At 38.1% G+C, this 23,061-nt stretch overlaps 1 pseudogene; it reads right to left on the bottom strand.

Annotated features, from left to right (window-relative positions):
• The window catches only part of LOC119514261, a 39,319-nt pseudogene extending 18,196 nt beyond the window's left edge, over positions 1-21,123 (bottom strand).
• Positions 21,124-23,061: the final 1,938 nt, after the last annotated feature.

Raw genomic sequence — 23,061 nt, 5'->3', positions numbered from 1 at the left:
AACTCCACTATTTACTTCCTACATGATATAAAATACACAAACTCTAAGGACAAATCAGTGGTTTTGAACTCAATGTAAAATATGTAATTTTAGACAACTATATAAAGGAGGGGGAATGAAGGAGTATAGGAACATAGTTTATGTGTCCTATTGAAGTGAAGGTGGTATCAAAGAAAAACAAGATTGATATGGATTTAAGAGGTTAATTTTAAGCCCCACAGTAAACACAAAGAAATTATTAGAGAATATAACCATAGAGATGAAAAGTAGAGTTTGGGATAAGAGAAATGGGGGAAGGGGCAATGGGGAGTTAAGAAATGACTGTAGGGTTGCTGTTTGAGGTGAAGGGAAATCTCTAGTAATAGATGGTGGGAAAGAGCATTACAACATTCTAAACGTGATTAATCCCACTAATGGAATGCTAGGGAGGGGGTGGAATGGGAAGATTTAGGCTGTATATATGTTTCCACAACTGAAAAAAAAAAAAAAAAGACAGTCTAACTAGATGACAATTGAATGTTAAGGATGAACATGGATGGGACTGGAGGATAGAGGACAGGTGGCTCAAAGGGACACAGTTGAGACATAAGGAAAAGGAAATATAGAATGTAAGCTTTGTATCATTGTTGAATCTATTGTACTTCTTAGCTGCACTTAATGGGATTGCATAAAAGAATGTTCTTGTTCATGGGAAGTGTATACGTGAATTATAGTGTATGTTCAAGAATGTGCGCAGCTAACTCTCATATGTTCAGAAGACAGAGCAATAGATGATGGATGATAGATAGGGAGGGAGGGAAAGAAATAGCGATGTGACAGCATGTTAAAGTTGATGGATTGAGCTATCGGGGGAGGGGGTCAGGGTATGAGGGAATTCTGTTTATGGGGCTAGTATTGTTTTTGCAACTCTTCATATAACTTTGAACTTATTTCAAAATAAAAAAAAAAGAACTAAAGGAAACAGGAAACTGATAGAAAGACACAAAGAGAATATCAACAGAGAGATGGAAATTATGAAAAGGAACCAAACGGAGCTAAAGGCCACAGTTATAGAAAATAAAATATCTCTAGAGGGGAACAACAGCAGATTGGAGCTGGCAGAAGAAAGAATCAGTGAACTTGAATATAAAATAATTGAAATAATCTAATCTGAGGAAAAATGAATAGTGAAGAAAAATGAACACAGCCTAAGAAACCTATAAGAATCCATTAAGTGTGCCAATGTAAGCAATGTGGAAGTTCTAGAAGGCGAAGAAATAGAGAAAAGGGCAGAGAGAATATTCACAGAAATAATGGCTGAAAATTTCCTGAATTTAATGAAAAGCATGAGTATACACATCCAAGCTGCTCAACAAATTTCAAACAGGATAAACCCAAATAGATCCACCCTGCAACATATTATAATCAAACTGTCAAACGCCAAAGATAAAGAGAGAATTATGAAAGCTGCAAAAGAGAAGCACTATGTCACAAACAAGGGAGCCTCAATAACATAAGGTGCCAATTTCTCATTGGAAACCATGGAGCAAGAAGGCAGTGGGAAGACATATTTAAAGTGCTGAAAGCAAAACTACCCAACCAAAAATTCTGTATGTGGCAAAACTGTCTTTCAAAAATGAGGGAGGCCCTGAGTACCTCTTTGTTGCTCAGATGTGGCCCTCTCTCTCTCTAACTGAGCCATCTCGACAGGTGAACACGCTGCCCTCCCCCCTACTTGGTACCCAACTCCCACGGTTGTAAATCTCCCTGGCAACGCAGAGTATGACTCCCGGGGATGAATGTGGACCCGGCATCGTGGGACTGAGAGTATCTTCTTGACCAAAAGGGGGATGCAAAATGAGACGAAATAGTTTCAGTGGCTGAGAGATTCCAAGTGGAGTCGAGAGGTCACTCTGGTGGACATTCTTATGCACTATATAGATAACACCTCTTAGGCTTTAATGTATTGGAATAGCTAGAAGTAAATACCTGAAACTACCAAACTCCAACCCAGCAGTCTGGACTCCTGAAGACAATTACATAATAATGTAGATTACAAGGGGTGACAGTGTGATTGTGAAGACCTTGTGGATCACACCCCCTTTATCTAGTGTATGGATGAGTGGAGGAATGGGGATAAAGACTAAAGGACAAATGGGGTGGGATGGGGGGATGATTTGGGTGTTTTTTTTCACTTTTATTTTTTATTCTTGTTCTGGTTCTTTCTGATGTAAGGAAAATGTTCAGAGATAGACTGTGGTGATGAACGCATAACTATGTTATCACACTGTGGACAGTGGATTGTATATCATGGATGATTGTATGGTATGTGAATGTATTTCAATAAAACTGAATTTAATTAAAAATAAATAAATAAATAAATTTTAAAAAATGAGGGAGGGATTAAGACATTCCCAGATTAAAAAAAAAAGCTAGGAGACTTCATCATCACTAAACCAGCCTTACAAGAAATGCTAAAGGGACTTCTGCAGGTTGAAAGGAAAGGACACTAGACAATTGAACACAGCCACATGAAGAAATAAAGATCTCTGGTGAAGATAACATGGGTGAACATAAATAACAGTAGTTTACATTTTTTATTTGTAATTCCACCTTTAACTTCCTACAGGATTTAAAAAGCAAATGATTAAAATGCAATGATAAATCACTGGTTTGGGACTCATATAAATATCTAATTTGTGACAAGAACTACATAAAAGTGGGGGGACAGAAGGGTATAGGAACATAGTTTATGCATTCTGTTGAAGTTAAATTGGTATAAAGCAAACAAAATAGTTATAGATTTAGGATGTTAAATGTAAGCCCCATGGTAACCACAAAGTAAGTATCAGAGACTGTGCAAATGCATAGAGACAGAAATTAGAGTACAGCTTGCCAGGGGCAAGGGGCAGTGGGAATCAGGACTTAATGCATACTGGATGTAGGGTTTCTGTTTGGGGAGATGGGAAAGTTATAATAATGGAAGGTGGTGGAGGTAGTAAACATTGTGAATGTGATAATCCCACTGATAGTGTTTTGGGAGTGATTGAGATGGGAAGATTTATGTCATATACATTTATGGTTCCACAATTTTTTTAAAAAAAGGAAGAAATATAAACTAAAGAGATAATAACAGTTAAATATAATACATGATAGTGGATGGAATCTAAGAATGGAGGAGATAAGTTTCAGAAGGACATTAAAGGAACATAAGAAAAAAACTGGACTATGGAATGCAAGCTTTATATTACATTAAATTTCTGGAATTGGATAACTGCTTAAGGTGATTACATAGGCGAATATCCTTGTTTGTAGGAAATGTACATGGAAGTATTATGTGTTCAAGGAGTATGATTTGTAAAACCTGTTCTCAAATGTTCAGAAAATCATTAGACAGATAGATAGGTGATAATACGATATGGCGAAAGTGGCAAAATGTTAAAGTTGATGATCTGGGTATCTGGGGAGCTGGGGGTATGTTGCAGTTTTCCATACAGGGTTTGTATTGTTTGCAACTGTCCTGTAAGTTTGAAATTATTTCAAAATAAAAAGTTAAAAAAAATACCAATTGTTCACAGATTCTGTCTTAACACAAAAAGATTAATAATATGGTTTTGCTCCTCTGAAACCTTTCTATATGTAACTCTAAAACATCCCAGTGACGCAAGATGCACACCACAAAGGAAAACAGCCCCTGATATTGCAAATGGTCACATACTGAACTGTGTTTAAAATTGTTAAACCAATGGCTCGTTAACTTTAAGTGTGATAACTTTACTTTTTGGATTATTCTTCTGCACAAATCAGCAGACATATATATATTTTCTTATCTCCTTTCTTACACAAAAGTAGTATATTAATTTTCTGTTCTTGCACAACAAATTACCACAAACTTGATGACTTCAAACAATAACAATTTATTATCTCACAGTTTCTATGGACCAGGAGTCTGAGCGTGGGTTAGCTGTGTCCTCTGCTTGGAGTCTTGCCAAGCTACAATTGAAGTGTCAGCCAGGACTGCAGTCTCATCTGTGGCTTGAGGTCTTCTTTCAAGCTTACTAGTTAACAGCCCATACCAAATAAACACATTTGCTAAATTTCCCTTCTTCCCACAGGAGGCTGTACTTCCACCATAGTTGATTAATTGATTGAATTTTGCATTTCTTTGGTTCTTAAGATGTGAATGTCATTTATTTCTAATTCTTAGAACCATCGATTTTGATAGGATCCTAGGATATATTAATGTCTTCCATTTAACCTTTTTTGAGTTTTAAAGACTTTGGAACTGGAGGGAATCTTAGAATCTTGCATTGTTGCATATTCTTAGGGTGAGACAATTCTTATGAATATTCAAAATAATATCCTATTTAATTTCTTTTTTTTTAAATTCAGTTTTATTGAAATATATTCACAAACCATACAGTCATCCATGGTATACAATCAACTGTTCACAGTATGATCATATAGTTATGCGTTCATCACCACAATCTATTTCTGAACATTTTCCTTACATCAGAAAGAATCAGAATAAGAATAAAAAATAAAAGTGAAAAGAGAATACCCAAACCATCCCCCCATCCCACCCTATTTGTCATTTAGTTTTTACTCCCATTTTTCTACTGATTTTTTTTCAATTTTTTAACTTTGTTTATCAAAAAATTAAAAACAAACAGGCAAACAACAACCAAAAAAAACCCCCACAACATTTCAAACAAAGCAATGGATTAAGGAAAACAAATAACCTAAAATAACTACTTTGCTTCCAATATGTTCCTACCATACCCCAAGAAAATTAATAAACCATGTCCAAACATAGGAGTAAGAAAAACAAATAATCTGAAATAACTACATTGCTTCCAACATGTTCCTACCATACCCCAAGAAAATTAACAACCCCTAAGAAAACAAAGGAATAAGAGAAAAAGAAAACCTAAAATAACTCTATTGCTTCCAACATGATCTTACTATATCCAAGAAAGTTTACAAACCATAATCATTCCTGAGCATTCCCATAACATTGAGATTACCCTCCATAGTTTATCTGTTCTTATTAGATTATCATTCCCCCTCCACTAATTGGTATCTCTAGGTCCCCTACATTCTACAGTATAAAACATTGTACATTTTTCACAGAATTCACATTAGTGGTAACATACAATATCTCTCTTTTTGTGCCTGGCTTATTTTGCTCAGCATTATGTCTTTTTTTTTTCTTTTTTTTTTAATCTTCATTTTATTGAGATATATTCATATACCACGCAGTCATACAAAACAAATCGTACTTTCGATTGTTCACAGTACCATTACATAGTTGTACATTCATCACCCAAATCAATCCCTGACACCTTCATTAGCACACACACAAGAATAACAAGAATAATAATTAGAGTGAAAAAGAGCAATTGAAGTAAAAAAGAACACTGGGTACCTTTGTCTGTTTGTTTCCTTCCCCTATTTTTCTACTCATCCATCCATAAACTAGACAAAGTGGAGTGTGGTCCTTATGGCTTTCCCAATCCCCTTATCACCCCTCATAAGCTACATTTTTTTTTTTTAATCATCATTTTATTGAGATATATTCACATACCACGCAGTCATACAAAACAAATTGTACTTTCGATTGTTTACAGTACCATTACATAGTTGTACATTCATCACCTAAATCAATCCCTGACACCTTCATTAGCACACACACAAAAATAACAAGAATAATAATTAGAGTGAAAAAGAGCAATTGAAGTAAAAAAGAACACTAGGTACCTTTGTCTGTTTGTTTGCTTCCCCTACTTTTCTACACATCGATCCATAAACTAGACAAAGTGGAGTTTGGTCCTTATGGCATTCCCAATCCCACTGTCACCCCTCATAAGCTACATTTTTATACAACTGTCTTCGAGATTCATGGGTTCTGGGTTGTAGTTTAATAGTTTCAGGTATCCACCACCAGCTACCCCAATTCTTTAGAACCTAAAAAGGGTTGTCTAAAGTGTGCGTAAGAGTGCCCACCAGAGTGACCTCTCGGCTCCTTTTGGATTCTCTCTGCCACTGAAGCTTATTTCATTTCCTTTCACATCCCCCTTTTGGTCAAGAAGATGTTCTCCGTCCCATGATGCCAGGTCTACATTCCTCCCCGGGAGTCATATTCCACGTTGCCAGGGAGATTATTTAATTTCAGATATCTCATAGATTTTGTCTGACTTTCAGTTACAACCTAAAAGATCATTTTTCTGGTTTGCTAATGCTGCTGTTATGCAAAACACCAGAAATGGATTTGCTTTTATAAAGGGGGTTTATTTGGTACAAAGTTACAGTCTGAAGCCATCAAAATGTCCAAATGAAGGCCTCAATATAAGAATACCTTCACCAAAGGAAGGCCAATGGCATCCAGAAAACCTGTTAGCCGGGAAGGCATGTGGCTGGCATCTGCTGATCCCAGGTTGTGTTCCAGCTCCACTCTCAGCTCCTGTGCATTCTTCAAAGTGTCTCTCTTGGCTGCAGCACCTCCTTCTGTCTGTGAGCACTTCTATAGGACTCCAGTGATTCAATTAAGACCCATCCTGAATGGGTAAGGAGTAACATCTCCACGGAAATTATCCAGTCAAAGTTTTCCCCCACAGTTGATTGAGTCACAGCTCTGTGGAAACACTCAATCAAAGGATTCCAACCTAATCAACACTAATACATCTGCCCTTACAAGATTGCAGCAAAGAACATGGGGTTTGGGGGGACATAATACATCCAAACTGGCACAATCATCTTATTGATTTTTGAATATCCAGGGATCTTTTGGTGAGCCTAAAAAGTTTCACAAAACTAAACCTGGATGAGAAAACTTAGAGCACCATCTAGAAAACAGTAGCTTTCCTGTGAAATAAAGAATTTGCTTCAGGTGTTCTAACAACAATTGTTAGGGCTTCATAATATCAGTGTTCCTTATTAATGACCATTATCAGGATCATAAATACTGCTCTAAGTCCCCTTATTATGAACTTTTTAATGCTTCCCTATTCAAATCTGTTGATTCATCTATTCACTCAATATGCACTGAGGGAAGAGAGGGGATTCCCATTTATTGAGGGTCTACAATGTGTCCGACACTATGCTAGGCACCCACAGACATGACCTTAACAAATCTTCCTAGGAACCTTGCAAAATTAATCCCTATTTTACAGATGAGGAAATTGAGATTAAGAAGGCAGTTAACAACCCAGAACCCATGAATCTTGAAGACAATTGTATAAAAATGTAGCTTATGAAGGGTGACAATGTGATTGGGAATACCATATGGACCACACTCCCCTTTGTCCAGTGTATGGAGGGATGATGGCCAGTTTGAATGTATTGTGCCCCCCAAATGCCATTATCTTTGATGTAGTCTTGTGGGGCAGATGTTTTGGTGCTGATTAGATTTGCTTGGAATGTGCCCCACCCAGCTGTAGGTGATGACTCTGATGAGATATTCCCATGGAGGCATGGCCCCACCCATTCAGGGTGGGCCTTGATCAGTGGAGCCATATAAATGAGTTGACTCAAAGAGAAGGAACTCAGTGCAGCTGTGAGTGACATTTTGAAGAGGAGCAAGCTTGCTAGAGAGGAACATCCTGGGAGAAAGCCATTTTGAAACCAGAACATTGGAGCAGATGCCAGCCACGTGCCTTCCCAGCTAACAGAGGTTTTCCGGACGCCATTGGCCATCCTCCAGTGAAGGTACCCGATTACTGATGTGTTACCTTGGACATTTTATGGCCTTAAGACTGTAACTGTGTAGCCAAATAAACCCCCTTTTTATAAAAGCCAATCCGTCTCTGGTGTTTTGCATTCTGCAGCATTAGCAAACTAGAACAGATGAGTAGAAAAATGGGGGCAAAAAAAAAAAAAAAAAAGAGGCACCCAGTGTTCTTTTTTACTTTAATTGTTCTTTTTCACTTTTATTTTCATTCTTATTATTTGTGTGTGTGTGGTAACGAAAATGTTCAAAAATTAATTTTGGTGATGATGCACAACTATATAAAGGTACTGTGAACAACTGAATGTACGCTTTGTATAACTGCATGGTATGTGAATATATCCCAGTAAAAATGAATTTTAAAAAAAGGCAGCTAACTTTTTCAAATTCACGAGAAGCCACTTTGTTAAATATGCTGTGAGGGAAACAGATTCTTATCCTATAAGTTTTATAGTCTCATGGCAAGATAAACACACAAACAATTAAAATATAAAACAAAAGGAAATAAGTGCAAAGGTAAAGATACAAGCAAAATATCCAGAGAATTTTGTCCTGATGTGGCAGAGAACTGGTGTTTTGGCTGGAGCATAAGGATGAGTAAGATTTTACATAATACAAGAAGGCGGTTCCTAGAATGCAGCTTGAAAAAAGCCACAGAAGTGTGAATGTGCATCTTGTGTTTGGGGAACAGCAAATATCTGGGTGGGTTGAGCACAAAGAAAATACAGGCAGAGACAGGAAATGAGGCCAGATCATGAATGTACTTGAAGGCCACACATTGAAGTGTGGATTCAATTCTGAAGGGTGTCAACAAACGATTTAGAGCAATGGTTCTTGAGGCATGGTCCATGGGTCCCACGGAGTCCCGGAGACCCTTTCAGAGAGTCTATGAGGTCAAAACTATTTTTATAATATTATTATTATTAATAATAATAAGTTGTTTGCCTTTTCACTGTGTTGACATTTGCATTGATAGTGCAAGTCAACGGTGTGTGAAATCAGAATGGAAGTGCCTTAGCACAGTAGCCCCCAAACTGAACCTACAATCATTGCATTCTTTGCATACTCAGTAAAATAAAATAAATGCCCTTGATGAAGCAGTACAAATGATTAATTTTATTAATTCTTAATGCTTGAACACATCTTTTTCATATTCTTGTGACAAAACAGGAAGTATGCGTAATCTTTTGTTAAATCCTATCTTGTCTGTTGCTACCCCTTCCTCTCGTTTAATCACTTTCTTGATTTGAAATTTGCTCTATAGCTACTCATTAAACTGTACTTTGAAAGTTATCACCTTTCTGTATGTATCTTATATTTCACAATATGGAAAGAACTTAAACTGTGGAACTGTAACCCATAACGTTCTTTGAAATTACCTATATAACTACTTGTTAAATTGTACTTTGCAAGTTATCCCCTTTCTGTTTATATGTTATATTTCACAATAAGGAAATAACTGAAATTGGGGAACTGTAACCCATGACATTCTTTGAAATTTGCTCTCTAACTACTTGTTGAACTGTATTTTGAAAGTTATCACTGTTATGCATCTATGCTAAATTTCACAATAAAAATGTATTTAAAAAACAAACAAACAAAAAACAATTGAACATCTGAAACAAACATACCGGTTTACAACTTCTCCATTGGATGAATTCAGGCCAGTATAACATCATTACTAAATTATTGGCTTTAACCAGATGATCGTCTTTGTGATTAGGTAACATGGCTACAGAATAATGAAAGTATGTTTATTTTGTTTCCCGGGGAATTTTCTTAGTTAAGTGCTGTGCCAGTTTGAATACATTGTGTCCCCCAAACGCCGTTATCTTTGATGTAATCGTGTGTGGGCAGACGTTATCAGTGTTGGTTAGACTGTAATTCTTTTGAGTGTTTCTGTGGAGATGTGCCCAACCCAGCTGTGGGTGATGACCCTGATTGGATAATTTCCATGGAGGTGCTGCTCCGCCCATTCTGGGTGGGTCTAAGTTGAGTCACTAGAGCCATATAAATAAGCTGACGGACAGGGGGAACTCAGTGCAGCTGTGAGTGACATTTTGAAGAGGAGCTACAGCCAAGAGGGACACTTTGAAGAAAGCACAGGAGCTGCAAATGAGAGGCAGTTTGAAGGTGGCCATTGAAAGGAGACTCTTGCTCCAGAGAAGCTGAGAGAGGACAAATACCCCAAGTGCAACTAAGAGTGACATTTTTGAGGAACTGCAGCCTAAAGAGAAACGTCCTGGGAGAAAGCTATTTTGAAACCAGAACTTTGGAGCAGACACCAGCCACATGCCTTCCCAGCTAACAGAGGTTTTCCAGAAACTATTGGCCATCCTCCAGTGAAGGAACCCGATTGTTGATGTGTTACCTTGGACACTTTATGGCCTTAAGACTGTAACTGTGTAACCAAATAAACCCCCTTTTATAAAAGCCAATCCATCTCTGGTGTTTTGCATTCAGGCAGCATTAGCAAACTAGAACAGGTGCTTTATTTTTGAAATTTAATCACTTAACCAGCATGTATCTGGATGTTGAATTTTCGGTATTAAATTTTCAAGGCATGTTAACTTATTTTAATCTGAAGATTCAGTTTGTTCATTATTTTTAAAGGAAATATTTAATCATGGAGAGGAATATAATTAATATCCATGTACCCACAACCCAGCTTGAAAAATAAAATATTCCACACACATTAAACCCATCCCTGGTTGCAAACTCTCTTTCCTCACACAGAGGTAAAGTCTATCTTGAAATTTGTATTTATCATTTCTACACATGAATATGCCCCTATATAGTGTTATTTTACATGTTACTAAATTTTATACAAATGGAAAGTATGCATAAAGCACTCCTACTGCATATCTGTGCATGATAGTCATTTCAAGTAAAAGCATTTTGAGATTGTCTGAACTGGGATCAAAACTAGCTGCTTTTTTCATGGAATGCCATTTTTACTTGGAAGAATGACTGTTGGACTATCGTTATGCAATGTGGGTATTTGGCAGATATTTTCTTGAAATTCAATGAAGTGAGATTGTCATTTCAAGGAAAACAACTGACAGTATTTGTTGCCAGTGATAAAATTCAAGCTTCCAAGTGAAATTAGAATTTTGGTAAACTTGTACTTACCATCATGAGCTTGACAGCTGTGTAAAAACATGAAGACTTTCATGATGAAATTGGTGCTGACATTAATGAATGATTTTTTTGATATTGCCTAATGAAATTTGTCAACATTAGGAAGATTTGCATAACCTAGTGAACCAATATTTTCTTAATGCCCAATGGATGGTGTTACAAAATTGATCATGGATAGAACATCCATTCAAGGAGTAAGGCATTGCTACTGTCATTTTGAGTGGAGGTGCTGATGGACATGAGGCTGAGTAAATTGACACTTAGAACTTTGGATCTGGAGTTTAAGAGGAAGCAGTAAAGACTTTCTTTGCATAATGACTGGTTAACAGTTTTTTTCAGAATAGCTCTTGGACAGTAATTCCACTTTTAAGTCAATGACTCATTTATAATGATTTTTTCACTTAAAAACATACTTAAAATATGCTATAGGAAACGATATTTTAAAACTATGGTTTCAGGCAAAGAAACACTCACCAATTTATTTGACACAACAGATTTGAATCAGAGAATATCACATGAGCAAATTTGAATTGTGCACTATCTTTAAATGAACCCAAAATGTTTTTCTTTCATATATATGCCAAGTGAAAGGGATAAAGAATAGTATCTTCTATGACTCTTCAGTCAGATGTATGCATGTATGTTATTTCCATTTTTTGAAGCACTTATATTTAGCCTTTATTTTATTCTAGATGAGAATTTCTGTGTACATTTATAGTGTGCTATCATCACCACAATCCCACCCAAAATTTTGTCACCACCCAAAACAGAAACTCTGTACTTAGTAAGCAATGACACCTCATTCCCCTTCCCCTCAGCCCCTGGTGACTCTAATCCCCTTTCTGAGTCTCTGAATTTCTTATCCTAGATATTTCATATTAGCAAAATCATACAGTGTTTATCTTTTGGTGTCTGGCTTATTTCACTCAAGGTTCATCCATGTTGCAGCATGTATCAGAACTTCACATACCATACTTTGTTTTTTCATTCATCTGGTGATAGACACTTGGTTGCTTCCACCTTCTGACTATTCTGAGTAATGCTGCTATGAACACTGATGTATAAGTATAGGTTCAAGTCCTTGCTTTCAATTCTGTAGGGTATATTATAAGTGCACTTGCTGGGTCCTATGGTAATTCTATGTTTAACTTTTTGAGGAACTACCAAACTGTTTTCCCCAGCTGCTGCACCATTTTACATTCCCCTCAGCAATGCACAGTAGTTCCAGTTCTTCCACATTCTAGCAACATTTGTTATATTCTTTTTTTTTTTTAGATAATAGCTATCTTAGTGGATGTGAAGTAGTATCTTGTGATTTTATTTATTTTTTTAATTTTTAATTTTGAAATGCTTTCAAAATTATAGGACAGTTATAAAAATAAGACAAACCCCATAAAGAGAATTCCAACATACCCCTACCCACACATATACCCAGATTCCCCAATTTTAACATTTTGCCACTTTTGCCCTATCACTCTGTCTATCCACCTATCTATCCATCTGTCTGTCTATCAATCCATTTTCTGAACACTTGAGTGTAGGTCATATACGCCATGCTCCTTGAACACTTAATTTTGCCATGTAAATTTCCTAAGACCAAGAATACCCACTTTTCTAACCATCTGTGGTAGTGTGAGGCTGTTATGTATACCAGAAGAGGCCATGTCCTTTTAATCCATTCCTTTGGGTGTAGACCTATTATAGGTGGGACCTTTTGACTAAGTTATTGAGATGCAACGCACCTCATTCAAGATGGGTCTTAATCCACTTACTGGAGTCCTTTATCAGAGGAAAGAACACATACAGAAACCCAGAAAGCTCATAGAAGCTGAGAGATAGGACATGTATTAGTTAGGGTTCTCCTTGGAAACAGAATCAATGAGAGATGTCTCTTATTATCAAATTGTAAAAGTGACTCACGCAACTGCGGGAGCGCACGAGTCCAAATTCTGCAGAGCCGTCAACAAGCTGTCAACTCCAAGGAAGACGTCCGACGAACTCCTTGGGAAACGAACCGACAACTTTGACGAACTCCTCAGGAAACGAACCGGCAACTTTGAAGAACTCCTCAGGAAACGAACCGGCAACTTTGAAGAACTCCTCAGGAAACGAACCGGCAACTTTGACGAACTCCTCAGGAAACGAACTGGCAACTTTGACGAGCTCCCCAGGAAAAGCTTCACTGAGCAGCTGAAGAAGAAGTGAAGGTTCTCTAACCGTCCGGCTTATAAGCCTCCAACTGATCACCCGGACCAAATCCAGCCAATTGCATTCTCTCACTGTGGAAGCACGCCCCTTGATGAGTCATCAGTCAGCTGCAGTCAACTGACTGATGATCTGACAAACCAACCAGCCTCAAATAGCCTCACAGGAATCGTCAGGCCAGCGCCCGCTTGACCAGACAGCTAGGCCACCTAGCCAAGTTGACACATGAACCCAACCATCACAGGACACATCCACAGAAGCTGAGAGAGGAAGCCACTGAAGCCAGAAGTTGAAAGCAATGAAACCCAGGAGAGAAGGACCAGCAGATGCTGGCCATGTGCCTTCCATGTGACAGAGGTGTCCCAGATGCCAGCAGCCTTTCTTCAGAGAAGGTATCATCCTATTGATGCCTTAATTTGGACATTTTCATGGTCTTAGAACTGTAAATTTGTAAGCTACTCTGGCAACTTGAGCAAACCAAAACACCACCTTAAGTAAAGTTATTCAGTTCAAGAAATTTAACATTGATAAAAAAGTAACAGTCTAAATTCCAATTTTTTCATATGCCCCAATAATGTCCGTTGGAGGCTTTTTCCTCCCCTATTAGATACCATCCAGCATCATGTATTGCATTTAATTGTCCTTGACTCTTAGGTTGCTCTTTCTTTTTCTTTTTCTTTTTTTTTATTGTGGGAAAATATATACAACATAACTTTCCCATCTCAATCACTCCCAAACTATTCAGTGGGCTTAATCACATTCACAGTGTTGTGTTACCTTCACCACCTTCCATTACTATAACTTTCCTATCTCCCCAAAGAGAAACCCTCCACCCATTATGCACTAAGTCTGGATTCTCCCTGCTCCCTCCCCTGGCAACGTGTACTCTAATTTCTGTCTCTATGAGCTTTATATTTTCCAGTATTTTCTTTATAGTTACCATGGGTTTAATTTCACATCCTAGTTCTATAGCAAACTCTCTTGCTTTGATATCAACTTAACTTCAATAGTACATACATACTGAATTCATAGACCCCTATGTCCCCCCACCTTTATGCAGTTCTTGTCAAAAATTGCATGTTTGTATATTATGAGTCCAAAACCACTGGTTTATCATTACATTTTATGCATTCGCCTTTTAGATCCTATAGGACATAAAAAGTGAAGTTACAAAAGAAAAATACAATATTACTGCCATTTATATTTACTTATGTTGTTACTCTTACCAGAGATCTTTATTTCTTCATGCAGCTTCAATCTGTTGTCTATTGTCCTTTCCTTTCAACCTGCAAAACTCTCTCTACCAGGCTGGTAAGAGGATGGGGTAGTGGCCAGCCAGGGTGCCATGAGATTCTACTGCTTTGAAGTAGGCGTTTTCTTGATTCAGAGCTTTCCCTGTTTCTGTAGGTCTTTAACTGTTTTCTGGAGCTTTGTGAAAGATATTTCTGCTCATTCCTGCTGGTTGTTCCCTGCTGGTTGTTCTGTTGGGGGACAGAGCCCTGAAGCTTCTCAGTCTGCCATCTTGAGTAGGGCCTGTCATTGTGATTTTGATTTGCATTTTCATAATGGCTAAGGATGTTGAACCTCTTTTCATGTGCTAATTAGCCATTTGTATATATTCTTTGGCAAATAAATTTTTTAAGGGCTGTTTAAGTATAAAATTACCACGAGCATCCAAAAGGTTGAAAAATAAGTGAAAAATTAGCAGAAAAAGGATGCACCTTCCAAGGAATGACTCTCTTGCACTCATCCTCCACTGTCTGCCATGATCAAGTCTTATTGTCTCCTTTTGGTGAGTATGATAAACCTAAATTAAATTACAGTTTATGTAATTAACCTTCAAAAAGTCATTTATTTGAAGTTTAATATAGCATGGTATATGATATATTTTATATAAATTATTTTTCATTGCACAGCAAATATATCTTTATATTTAAATGTTGTTTGGCTATCTTAAGTTAGGATATTATGGTAGATAGAATTCTAAGACAGCCCCCAAGATTTCCACCCCCTCTGTGTAATTCCCTTCCCTCAAGGTATGGGCAGGACCCGTAAATATGATGGGATATAATTCCTGTGATTAGTTTACATTTTACGGCAAAAGTAAGGGGATTTTGCAGGTATAATAAAGTTCTTAATCAGTTGACTTTATTATTATTTACTTTTTATTTCCTAATCAGTTGACTTTAACCAAAATGGAGATTATCCTAAATGGGCCTGACTTAACTGGTAGGTCCTTTAAAAAGGAGTTGAGAAATGACTTATTGGGAACAGTTTTAATCCAACCATTGCTTTGTACCCAATGTGTGAGAGCCACAACCCAGGTTTGGCTTTTACTTTCTTTTAATATGCTAATGCTTCTTTTTTTGTTGTTGCTCTTGTTCTTTTTATAGGAAGTCCATCCTGTTAAACTAGTCTTGAATTTTTCCATGATACAACAATAAAAAAGTACATGCAATGGGGACACATACACACACCACAAAGTAGTCTAAAGGAGACAGAAGAAGTAAGAGAGATTTGAAATACCAGAGATGCTCTTCTGTTGGCCTTGAAGAAGAAAACTGCCATGTTGCAGAGAGGGCCACATACCAGGGAATGCCTCAGCCCTACATCTGTAAGGAACTGAATTCTTCCAACCACCAGAGATCTTAGAAGACCCTGAGTCTCAGAAGAGAGTATAACCCAAAATGACACCTTGATTACAGCCTGGTGAGATCCTGAGCAGAGGACCCAGCTAACCTGTGCACAGACCTTGTGACCCATGGAAACAGTGAGATAATAAATGTATGTGGTTTTCAGCCATTAAGTTTCTGGTAATTTATGAAGCACCAATAGAAAATTGATACAGATGTGTACAAGTCGTCTATTATCACAGTAATGCTGCCTAACAAACCATCCTAAAACTCAGTGACTTAAAACAACCACCATTTTTTATTTCCCATGTGTCTATGGGTAACCTGGTCAGTTCTGCTGATCTGGGCTGGGCTAGGCTGATCTTACCTGGACTCACACATGAATCCACAAATAGCTGGTACATTGGCTAGGGACTGGTTGATCTAGAATGGCCTCAGCTGGGATGACCTATCTCTGCTCCTTATGGTCTTTCATCCTCTAGCAGGCTAGCCTCTGTTCTCATGGTAATGGCAAGATTTAGTGGAAGAGAGAACACATAAACACTTTTTCGAGACTGCTTGCATCAGGTTTGCTACTGTCCTATTGGCTGAAGCAAGTCACTTGGCTAAGCTGAGAATCAGTGCAGCAGATCACTCCCAAAGGGCATGGCTACAGGGAAGCAAGAAAAACTGGGACCATTTAGCATAAAAAATCTACCACAAGATGGAGCACATCATAATTTTCCCCCTTAAAATTAACAAAAAACTTTTCATATAAAGGCTTTTCACTCAGCAGCAGGATACTGAGGAATGAAATAAAGTTGTTAAGCAAGGGATAGTTGTATCCCTATTTTTGCCTTCAAGTAACCAAAACATCACAGAAACTTGGCTTAAACATGGAAGACATTTATTATTTGTGAAAGAAATGTGCAAAGATAGCGGTCAATATTTTCTTCCATTCCTACACATGCATGCCACACCTCGCAGCAGGAAATACAGTTGCTGTTTCCGTTCTCCTTGAATCTACTCTAGCCTTGTGACTTGCTTTAACTAACAGAATGTGTAAGAAGTGACACAGTAACTAACTTCCAGGCTTAGGCCTTAAAAGAGCTTGCAACTTCCATTTCCTCCTCTTGGAAGCCAACTGCCTCAAAAAGAAGTCTGACTTCCCTGTTGTAAAGAGAGGCCTCAGAGAGAGAGAGAGCAAGGGGCTCTGGAGGATGCAGAGACTAAGGGCAGAAAAGGGCTATCAGCCCATGGCCATTCCAGCTACCTTACTTGAGATGTCAGATATGTAGATGAAGCATCTTGGATGTGCCAGTTCCTGCAGCGCTCCCAGCTGAATGCAGACATATGAGTCATCCTGGCTCACTCCATATGGAGAACTGCCCAGCTAAGCTCAGCTAACTCAGAGAATATGAATAACAATAAATCGTTGTTGTCTTAAATCACTAAGTTTGGGGTAGTTTGTTATGCAGCCATAGACAACTAAAACATTATATCGTATTGCAAGAAAGCCTAAGGTAAAATGGTCTTCAGGGTCGATGTATCTGTTTAACCAACCAGTTCTCTCTCTCAGTTCTTCCTCCACAGTGTTGGCCTCATCCTCAGGCTCGGTCCAACTGTATTTGCCTAAAGCATGTAAAGAGTTCCTGCTTCCTTGTTCCTATCTATCAGGAGAGAGAGAGTAAAAACGTTTTTTCTAACTATGGAATGGAAGACATCTCCTGCAGTCTGACTGGGTCAATTTAGGACATGTGCTGACCTTTGGACTACTGCCAGAAGAATGACATGAGCCTATTAACATAAATCTGAGTTCCTGAATCAATCACAGGAAAGGGAAGTGAGATTACCATGTTTACCTTTGACTAATCAGGACATACTGTTTTTTTTTTAAGCTCTATACTTTACTTTTTTATTTTCAAGGATTCATTCTCAAGATAGTATATTCAGTACAGTAATAACAGTAGCCAACATTTATTGAAAACTTACTTGTGTGCCAGGACTGTGCTAAGCATTTTATATCCATGATCTCATTTAAATTAAAATATTTATAAATTGCATATCAAATTTAAAGGTACAAAGCAAAACTGAGATGCCATAGGTAAAAACTTGACTTTAAAATACTATTTTTTTCTTGAGTCTGTTTATAATGTCATTTTTACTATAATGCATTGTTTTAATAGCCCTATTTGCAAAAGACATACATAATGTAAGCAAATAGAATCATCAGCTAGGAAATTAAAGACATCTAAAGGAAAAAGGCTGAATAGTATAAATTAGATGAATGCTGAAACTCAAGCACATCATTTTGGTGGGTGGGGAGAGGGAAAATTCACAATAAAGAAGGTAGAGAAATTTATTGCCACTTAAAAGTTATAAATATATCCCAGATGAATCAGCCAAAAAATTATTAAATTGACAATAAATCATATTATTTGTCTGCACTTGTTTTTTGCAGATTTCTCTAATGATAGGCACTTCTGCAACCAATTAGAGAGATTTGGTATTCTTTTTGGAGGGATATTTTTAAAGGCATATAAGTGGGCATTTTATAATGGTTCATTCTAAATAAAAATATTACATATTATGTAATACATATTAATTTATGGATGGCATTTTTTCTTTGAAATTGCATACTTCCCAGAAAGATCCTACCTCTCTGCCATATTTTATAAAAATCAAGTTGGGTATTTCTATAGTGTTTTGCATTTGGTAAAATGAGCTAAATAGTTAGGATCTGCTTCTTCAACTTATGGCAGGTTGTGTCCATTTGGAATATGGAATCTCAGACACAAAATTAACATGAGAACATGTTTTGCCTAAGCATTTGATAATTGTCCATAAAATACTTTTTCTTTTCCTAATAGATATCATTTGTTTTTAAAAGATTTGTCTCTTTTCCCCTAGTGTTACTCTAAGCCACTTTTGTAGACCCCCCAAAAAAGTCACCAAAAAAGGAAAGGAAACCCACCCCCATAATTATTACTTTAGAGTAGGAGTCAGAAAACCTTTCCTGTAAGGGGCCAAATAGTAAATATTTAGGCTTTGCAGGACATACATGTTCTGTTGCATCTAGTCAACTCTGCTACTGTGGCACAGAAGCAGTCACAGATAATATTAAATGAACGGGTGTGGCCAGATTTGATCCAAGGCCATAGTTTGCTGATCACTGCTTAGAGCACCAAAATTAAACCTGTTCATATAAAATATCCAACAACATAAATAATAATTTAGAGTCTCAGGGAAAGGTATAGAATCTTTGTCTTTTAGAGACCTTTAGGAAAAGCACAGCATATTGTCTGGAAAGAATTCGCTAGTCTAAAAATATTTATGAAGTTTCATATTCTTCTTTCCCTGAGTTATTTATTAAGGAAATGGTAATCTGGAGTCCAGTACATGAAACATCTTTGGGCAAATGTATTTAAATAGTAAGTGGTATTACAGCACTATAAGAACCCCAGTTTCCAAATAATAATGTCTCTGAAGTTACAAGCAAGTGCCTGTAGCATGCCTTTAACATACTGAATGTTCAAGGACAATAAGTTCTCCCTGGCAGTGATTGCAGAAATTGAAAATTATATTTTCATATCTAGTATGGGGATGAAATCGTCCAATATTTTTCTTTGTAGCAAGTAAGGTGGATGGTGAAGACTCGGAAAATGGACTATCAGGTGAGCTTTCTGTACCGGTAACTGGATCCAAAATGTGTAGAATCGTTTCAGCCGTTTTTTCAGCTGAGGTATTGCAGAACTGAAATGTGGGTGGAATCTTTTTTTTTTACTATTAGTGCCAACATTTCCCAGAAGATGAGAATTCACTGCCTTTGCCAGTTTGTGATTTGTTAATGCTAGCTTTGCTGTGAGGTTGTGCACTAGGGTAGTAAGTCTGCTCTCTTCCCCACTGCAAGGATAGCAAGAGCTCCTCCAATAATTTCTTGGTAGTTATCATTTCATGACGAAAATGTTCCCATTCACGTAGGAGATCTTGTATAGTAATCTGTGCATCACGGTTTTGACGGTGTAAAACTGCTCTGGAGTTGGTTAATTCATCGGCCATCACCCTGCTTGCAAGGAATTTACTTCGGCATACGTCACACTGTAATGATATTCGTTCTAACTTTCGGAAAGCTGAGCTGTGTTTTGACCTAGGGCTTCATTTTCTAAAATAAGCTGATTTTTCTCTCAGGCTAGACGTTCAAAGTGGTACTGAAGATCATCCCCAACAGGAACCATCAGCAACTTTTTTTTTTAAGACTGTCAGCTCTGTACTCCCCGCCCCACTCGCCACTTCCCCTAGACTCCTGCGGGCTGGAAGAGGGAGGGAGGAGCTTGAGGGAGCCTAGGAGGTTGCCAAACCCCAGGCCGGTTCCTTGCCATCCCCACCCCGCGCCCCTTTTTGGCTCCTAGGACTCATCCGCCCTTAGCTCCCCAGACTCCTAGTTCACTCTTCAAAGCGAGGGGTGGCACTCTACGCCAGGGGAATTTGCATTTTTTTAAAAATTGTGAACTTTAACATATATACAAAACAGTGATAACTTTCAAAGTAGGATTTCACAAGTAGTTAGCAACTTTCAGAGAATGTCATGGGTCACAGTTCCACAACTTCAGCCATTTCCATTGTTGTAAAATATAACATACATACAGAAAGATGTCATCCCTTGATGTTCAGCTCAACAAGCAGTTATATAGGTAATTTAAAAAATTGTTGTGGGTTACAGTTACACAGTTTCAGTTCTTTCCTTATTATGCAATACAAGGTATACACAGAAAGGTGAAGACTTTCAAGGCACAATTCAATGAGCAGCTATAGAACAAGTCCCAAAGGATGCTATAGGCTACAGTTCCACCATGTCATTTATCTCCTTCCAGCCATTCCAACACCCCAGCATCCAAAAAACCATATAATTATGTAGTTTTATTATTCATAAACCTTTGTTAACTCTTATCTTGTTTGTTGCTACCCCTTCTTCTACCAGCAACTTTTTAAACTCATGGTTTACCTCTGTCTGTACTTGAAGCTGGTTTGGAAGACCTTTGTCTCGTACTAACCTTCTTTTGGAATTCTTGAGCTTTTCCAGTATATTCTTTACCTCTGATAATTCCTTCCTAGGTTCTGCAACTCCAATTCACCAAGGATTTCTCCTTTATGGTGTTCCACAGACTTTGCATTTTTATTGGGAATTTTATGGGTTATACCAGCTTTGGGAACTAATATTCTAAAAGCTTCAACTTCCACTGCTTTTTCAGCAAGAATCTTCCCTAGCTGAAGAACTCCTGGGCTTTCTGATGGAACTGCTTTCCTCTGTGCACTGTGAAGGTGGTGATACTTTACAAATTGGGCTCCAGAGGTGACTTCAATAGATTTAGGTGGCTCTTCAGTTTCCATTCCATCTCCTGTTCCTCAGACTGGGGTTGAAGTAAGGGTGGCTTTGGTTTCTAAACTTTCAAGAGTAGTCTTTTTTTTTTCTCTTTACCAATGACAATACACCCCAAGGCTTCTACTGATAAATCTCTAAGATTCTTCCTCTCCTGATTTCACTTTACAGATTATCCAGCTGGGTATCACTGGATAATGTCTCTGCACACTCTTCTTCCATTCTGAAGCCGACACATTCAAGCAGTCCCACCTCCAAGCTGCCAGAACATACTTTTTTTTTTTTTTTTTAAATTCAGTCTCACCGAAATACATTCACATACCATACAATCATCCATGGTGCACAGTCAACTGTCCACAGCACCATCTTATAGTTGTGCATTCTTCACCCAATCTATCTTCGAACATCCTCCCTACACCAGAAAGAATCAGAATCAGAACAAAAAATAAAAACAAAAATAGAACACCCAAATCATGCCCCCCCCCATCCCACCCCATTCCCCATCCAGGTTCTGTCCCCATTTCTCCACCCATCCATCCACACACTGGATAAAGGGACTGTAAGCCACAAGGCTCTCACAATCACACTGTTACCCCCTGCAAGCCACACTGCTATACAATCGTCCTCGAGAGCCAAGGCCACTGGGTTGGAGCCAGGCAGCCCCAGGTATTTTCCTCCAGCCATTCCAACACATCAAAACCCAAAAAGTGCCATCTACACAGTGTGCAAGAATGTCCACCAGAGTGACCTCTCCACTCCATTCGAAATCTCCCAGCCACTGAAGCTTTACCTTGCCACATTCTACATCCCCTCCCTTGGTAAAGAAGATGCAGAACGTACTTTTGAAGTAGGTGGTAACATCAGCTTCCCCTGAGACATATAGGCTTCATAGGAGAGGGATAAATAGGTGAACAAAATTGGGTTCTGTTAGGAAGGAGGAATGGAATTTACAGATTCTGGATAGACAGCTGTGACAGACTGCTATTTATTCACCAAAATTCATGTTATTTCCCTCTTGCTAAGTACAGAGCTGTTTCCCAATGTCTCTTGATTTAAGGGGGCCCATGCAACTGAATTCAATGAAAAAAAAAAAAAAAAAGACAACGACTACTTTTAGGCTTGACCCCCCATACACACTCCTCCATGCTTTTTCCCTCTTCCAGCTGACTGAGATGGAGATGTCCCACATGACCTTGCAGTCTATGTGTTGAAGATACAGAGCCTCTATCAGTGTGAAACTCTGAATGATCATGTGATGCAGAACTGCCTTTGTCAACTAGGAACACTTATCTTGTACTGTTTCATGAGAAATAAACTCTGTGTTGAAGTCATTAAGCAATTTTGGATCCATTTGTTATAAAAGCCTGCATTACCTTAACTGCTACAACCACTAACAATGGTCACTGTAAGATATCAGGACTTGTGAATACTGGTGGTGGGGTCGAGGTAAGGCTTGCAGGGTGAGAATTGGATGAGATCACTCAAGAGGCAAAAATGGATGTGATCACTCAAGAGGTGTGTATTCAAGAGGCATTCCTATCTTTCATATTTCTTCAGAATATGATGAAAACTCTCAAAATGTGGACATAAACAAATACATGCCTCAGATTAAATACAGTTTCTGGGAGGCCCTAGACTCCTAAAGCCAATGTAATGACCCCTGGTAAAGACCCACTGGAATAAAGAGAGAAGAAAAGAGTTCAAGGACAGAAAGGAAACAAGTGAAGAGAACTTTAGGAAGAATGAACAGAGACATAGAAAAATCATTGAATATAGCAGCAGGGATGCCAAGAGAGGGAAAGAACTTAGGAAGGTAGCAGCAGTTGAAGGCTACTGAGAGGAAGAAAATGGTTTAGACTAAAAAATAACTGGAAACAATGGCTGGGATTCGAAATAGAAAGGAGCAGTATAGTATAGCTATGGTGGATAAGAGTGTGAAGTAATGTAGTATTAACACCTGTGTTAAATTCCAGTTGCTCCAAACACTAGCTCTATGACCTTTGGCAAGTTGCTTGTTGTCT

The sequence above is a fragment of the Choloepus didactylus genome, chromosome 2 (assembly GCF_015220235.1).
Source record: "Choloepus didactylus isolate mChoDid1 chromosome 2, mChoDid1.pri, whole genome shotgun sequence".
Classification (NCBI taxonomy): Eukaryota; Metazoa; Chordata; class Mammalia; order Pilosa; family Megalonychidae; genus Choloepus; species Choloepus didactylus.
Note: the sequence above shows the minus strand (reverse complement) of the source record. Positions and strands in the feature narration are given on the sequence as shown.